Below are 6,000 nucleotides of genomic sequence, written 5' to 3'. Positions count from 1 at the left end.
TCCATGTATGAAAATGAAGTATGGACTTTGACTGACTTGCCTGATGATCGGCGAGCCATAGAAAATAAATGGATCTTTAAGAAGAAGACATACGCGGATGGTAATGTGACCATCTATAAGGCTCGGCTTGCCGCTAAGGGTTATCGACAAGTTCAAGGGGTTGACTACGATGAGACTTTCTCACCCATAGCGAAGCTGAAGTCCGTCCGAATCATGTTAGCAATTGCCGCATTCTATGATTATGAGATATGGCAAATGGACGTCAAAACGGCATTCCTTAATGGTTTCCTTAAGGAAGAATTGTATATGATGCAGCCAGAAGGTTTTGTCGATCCTAAGAATGCTGACAAGGAGTGCAAGCTCCAACGCTCAATCTATGGGCTGGTGCAAGCATCTCGGAGTTGGAACATTCGATTTGATGAGATGATCAAAGCGTTTGGGTTTACGCAGACTTATGGAGAAGCCTGTGTTTACAAGAAAGTGAGTGGGAGCTCTGTAGCAATTCTCATATTATATGTGGATGACATACTATTGATGGGAAATGATATAGAATTCTTGGAAAGCATAAAGGCCTACTTGAACAAGTGTTTTTCAATGAAGGATCTTGGAGAAGCTGCTTATATATTAGGCATCAAGATCTATAGAGATAGATCGAGACGCCTCATTGGTCTTTCACAAAGTACGTATACCTTGACAAGATATTAAAGAAGTTCAATATGGATCAGTCCAAGAAGGGGCTCTTGCCTGTATTGCAAGGTATGAGATTGAGCACGGCTCAATGCCCGACCACGGCAGAAGATAGAGAAAAGATGAGTGTCGTCCCCTATGCCTCGGCCATAGGGTCTATTATGTATGCCATGTTGTGTACCAGACCTGATGTAAACCTTGTCGTAAGTTTGGTAGGAAGGTACCAAAGTAATCCCGGCATGGAACACTGGACAGCGGTCAAAAATATCCTGAAGTACCTGAAAAGGTCTAAGGATATGTTTCTCGTTTATGGAGGTGACAAAGAGCTCGTCGTAAAGGGTTGTGTCGATGCTAGCTTCGACACAGATCTGGATGACTCCAAGTCACAAACCGGATACATGTATATTTTGAATGGTGGGGCAGTCAGCTGGTGTAGTTGCAAGCAAAGCGTCGTGGCGGGATCTACATGTGAAGCGGAGTACATGGCAGCCTCGGAGGCAGCACAAGAAGCAATCTGGATGAAGGAGTTCATTACCGACCTAGGAGTTATTCCCAATGCGTCGGGCCGGTTGACTCTTTTCTATGACAACACTGGAGATATTGCCCTTGCCAAGGAGCCCAGGTTTCACAGGAAGACCAGGCATATCAAGCGTCGCTTCAACTCCATTCGTGAAAATGCTCAAAATGGAGACATAGATATTTGTAAAGTGCATACGGACCTGAATGTCGCAGATCCGTTGACTAAACCTCTTCCTCGAGCAAAACATGATCAACACCAGAACTCTATGGGTGTTCGATTCATCACAATGTAACTAGATTATTGACTCTAGTGCAAGTGGGAGACTGTTGGAAATATGCCCTAGAGGCAATAATAAAATGGTTATTATTATATTTCCTTGTTCATAATAATTGTCTATTGTTCATGCTATAATTATGTTATCCGAAAATTGTAATACATGTGTGAATACATAGACCACAACATGTCCCTAGTGAGCCTCTAGTTGACTAGATCGTTGATCAATAGATGGTTACAATTTCCTGACCATGGACATTGGATGTCATTGATAACCGAATCACATCATTAGGAGAATGATGTGATGGACAAGACCCAATCCTAAGCATAGCGCAAGATCGTGTAGTTCGTCTGCTCAAACTTTTCTAATGTCAAGTATCTTTTCCTTATACCATGAGATTGTGCAACTCCCGGATACTATAGGAATACTTTGGGTGTGCCAAACGTCACAACGTAACTGGGTGGCTATAAAGGTGCACTACGGGTATCTCCGAAAGTGTCTGTTGCGTTGGCACGAATCGAGACTGGGATTTGTCACTCCGTATGATGGAGAGGTATCTCTGGGCCCACTCGGTAAGACATCATCGTAATGAGCTCAATGTGACTAAGGGTTGGTCATGGGATGATGTGTTGCGGAACGAGTAAAGTGACTTGCCAGTAACGAGATTGAACGAGGTATTGGGATACCGACGATCGAATCTCGGGCAAGTAACGTACCGATTGACAAAGGGAATTGTATACGGGATTGCTTGAATCCTTGACATCGTGGTTCATCCGATGAGATCATCATGGAACATGTGGGAGCCAACATGGGTATCCAAATCCCGCTGTTGGTTATTGGCCGGAGAGTTGTCTCGGTCATGTCTGCATGGTTCCCGAACCCGTAGGGTCTACACACTTAAGGTTCGATGACGCTAGGGTTATTAGGAAGATTTGTATGTGATTATCGAATGTTATTCGGAGTCGCAGATGAGATCCCGGAAATCACGAGGAGTTCCGGAATAGTCCGGAGGTGAAGATTTATATAGGGGAAGTCATCAAACGGTCACCGGAAATATTCAGGGGTATGCCGGTATTGTACCGGGACCACCAGAGGGGTTCCGGGGGTCCACCGGGAGGGTCCACCTGCCCCGGAGGGCCTTATGGGCTGTAGGTGGAAGGGAACCAGCCCCTAGTGGGCTGGGCGCCATCCCACCCTAGGGCCCATGCGCCTAGGGTTTGGGGGAACCCTAAAGGGGGCGCCACCCTTGCTTGGGGGGCAAGCCCCCTCCCCCTTGCCCCCCCCTCTAGATCTCATCTAGAGGGGTCGGCCCCCTTCCCCCTTCTCCCTATAAATAGAGGGGCGAGGGGGGATGCAGTACCACATCCAAGGCGCAGCCCCTCCCCAACAACTCTCCTCCTCCCGCGTGAGCTTGGCGAAGCCCTGCCGGAGAACTGCCACTCCATCACCACCACGTCGTCATGCTGCTGTTGGAGCCTTCTTCCTCAACCTCTCCCTCCTCCTTGCTGGATCAAGGTGCGGGAGATGTCACCGGGCTGCACGTGTGTTGAACGCGGAGGCACCGTTGTTCGGTGCTTAGATCGGATTCGGTCGCGATCTGAATCGCTACGTGTACGACTCCTCCAACCGCGTTCTTGCAACGCTTCCGACTCGCGATCTTCAAGGGTATGAAGATGCACTCCCCTCTCTCTTGTTGCTAGTTAATCCATAGATTGATCTTGGTGATGCGTAGAAAAATTTTAGTTTCTGCAATGATCCCCAACAGCTACTAACTGTCCTTTAAACCTCCCCGTGAGAAAAGTGGCATCAATAGCCAAATAAGGCCTGCAGCCTGCCAAAAAACCCTGGCGACAAGCCTCAAAGCAGACAAAAACCCTCCTAAAGCATTCCTTGGTGTTTGTCACTCCCCTGAATGTGTACTCCACGGTCTGGTGATCAATATCTACAATACTACCTAGGCTTGTCCTCTCCACTTCACCTTTGAATAAATACAAAAATTGAAAACTTTCCTGCCAGTTACCATAAATAGAATCCATAGCATGTTGTTTACCATTGAACAACCTCATGTATGATAAATCTATCTTGAACTTATCTTTGATGTTCTTCTGCAATTCCTTTGGACCCACTTGCTAGTTTTCTTTCACCCACGTCTTTACTTCTTCTGCCATCCATCTTGACTTGGCTCTACTGATTGTATCCTTTCTAAGGGTTGATTCTTGGCATGTGTCTTAAAAGGGTTCACTTTGACTTGAACATTAGTGTTATTTCGCATTTTAGATGCGAGCAACCTCCATGGACAACTCTCAGTCGGACAGTGCACTCTGTAACGTACTTGATCGCTCTTGTCAAATTTGAAAGTACGTTCTACCTTGATGCAATATGTCACAAGTGCATTTCTACACTCATTCATGGATGCAAAAAGGGTACCTTCTTCCATATGAGGGTTCAAAGGGTCCCATTCAACAGCTGCAAGGTTTTCGTCCTCACCCACCGTGTCATCATCCACACGGACTGCATTGTGAGCCTCATCTTGGTTTTCAGCTCGAGGTGCCCGTCGTAAATTCCGAATATAACATCACAATATAGCTTCTCTTCATCAACCCCAGAATTGTAGTCATCAGGCTCCACTTCAAGGGGGGGCCTACTGCCATTGCCCACACTTGTCGAGCCACCACGTCGCCGTGCACCAACTGAACTGTTCTGGCTAGAGATGCCATTACGACGACTTGGTTCTCCCCGAGATGTTGCACCCGTCATCCTAGGTTCAAATGCCTGCTCATCAACTTGCAGCCTCACATGAAAATTATCTTTCTCTTTATGCCTAACAAACATGGTAGCCAGCTCTTCATCATTACTAACTGTCACCTATTTCTTTTCCCCATCATAGTATTTGTATACCACTTCATCAAGCAAACCCCAAGGATATATATTGGCTACAAATTACCTCCCCAAATTGTCTGAAACTCCAATTACTAGCCATTGACAACCGATAATCGAAACCTCCTTGGTATTTCTTCTTATCCTTTGCATCGAACATGTACCTGTCCCTTCTAATGTGCATCAAGAAAGCAAACCGCAACTCCATCCTAACCGATGAAAAACAGAGACGCAATCAACACACTAATTGGGCAAACCTACTCGAATCGACTTTTCAAATACACAACTAAGCTCAATCTAAACAAGATGCGTGACTTACCCCTCGAGAACCCAGTCGTGAACGCGGCGGATCTCCAGCCCGATGCCTGCCTCGCCAAATACTCGGTCGCCGTTGCTCGCCATTTCGCCCTGGGGTTCTTCCTCCTAGTTCAAACAGCTCCAGCAGCCCCTCTCCTTTGAGTGCTCCGGCCGGGCGCACGGAAGGAGGCCGCGCCGCGGGTCGAGCAGGTGGCAGGCGCCCCACCCATGGCGTCGCAGGAAGGTGGCGGGCATCGCAGGTAGCGGTGGAGCGTCGGCGCAAGACGGTAGCGACGGAGCAGGCCGTGCAACTGGTGGCGGGGCAAGTGCTGGCTGCGGCGCAGGTGGCGGCGGCGGCTGCGGCGCAGGACAGCCGGCCGGCGGATGGGCAGAGTGAGCTAGAATCCTACGAATGATTTGGGGATGTAGTTGCACGGGCCTACATGTCAGCTCCGGACCCACGTCCATGCGGTCTCACGTGTAAGATCCGGACCCACAACCACTAACATCGGCGGACGGAATGGACTCAAATATGACCGTTTGACATCGTCATAGTAGCTGTGCATGGACTAGGGGCAAAACTGAGTACAATTCGCACCTGAGGGCAAAACTGAGCACATGGACATCACTGAAGGCAAAATGATAATTAACCCAACAAACAATGTGAGGAACTACTAGGCATCAGATTACTGATTTTTAATACATAAACTAGTCCGTGGCCATTCGATAGAAGCATGCACATCGTCCGATCCACCAGCAAACTCCCCCGTTTGAGTCCGTTTCATGCAGATTTGGCAGTAATTGCAATTAATTAATTTCCTAACAATTCTCCCTGAAATCAAGGCATAGTTATTTAAAGATATTTTATTTGTTTCCAATTACGAGGGCCCTTGCTTCCTAAAATTTGCTTCCAAACAGGATCGTTGCTTCCCAAAAATTCTTTGGGTCGTACGAAGTTTTCAATCCTAAGGATTATTTTTGTTTGCTTCCTACTCCCTCCGTTCCAAATTACGCGTCGTGGTTTTAGTTCAATAAAACCACGACGAGTAATTTGGAATGGAGGGAGTACGTTGTTTTCAACTGGGACGATCCTTGCTTCCGAAGATTCAATTTGGTTTGCTTTCGAAGCTTAACCTTTATTGTTTTGGAAATCTATAGTGGGAACAACTCTATTACCATTACTGGACATAAGCCCATAATATCCTCTAAATATAAAAGGCATAAGCAACAACACACAAAAATAACACTTCCTTACGTCTTTGTAAATTACAGATTAGCAACTTGACTCCATTTGATAATAAAAAATAACATTGTTTCTTTCCGACCATTAAAACTGAATATGACA

This window comes from Triticum urartu, chromosome 5 (assembly GCF_003073215.2).
Source record: "Triticum urartu cultivar G1812 chromosome 5, Tu2.1, whole genome shotgun sequence".
Taxonomy (NCBI): domain Eukaryota; kingdom Viridiplantae; phylum Streptophyta; class Magnoliopsida; order Poales; family Poaceae; genus Triticum; species Triticum urartu.
This window is presented reverse-complemented; position numbering follows the sequence as displayed.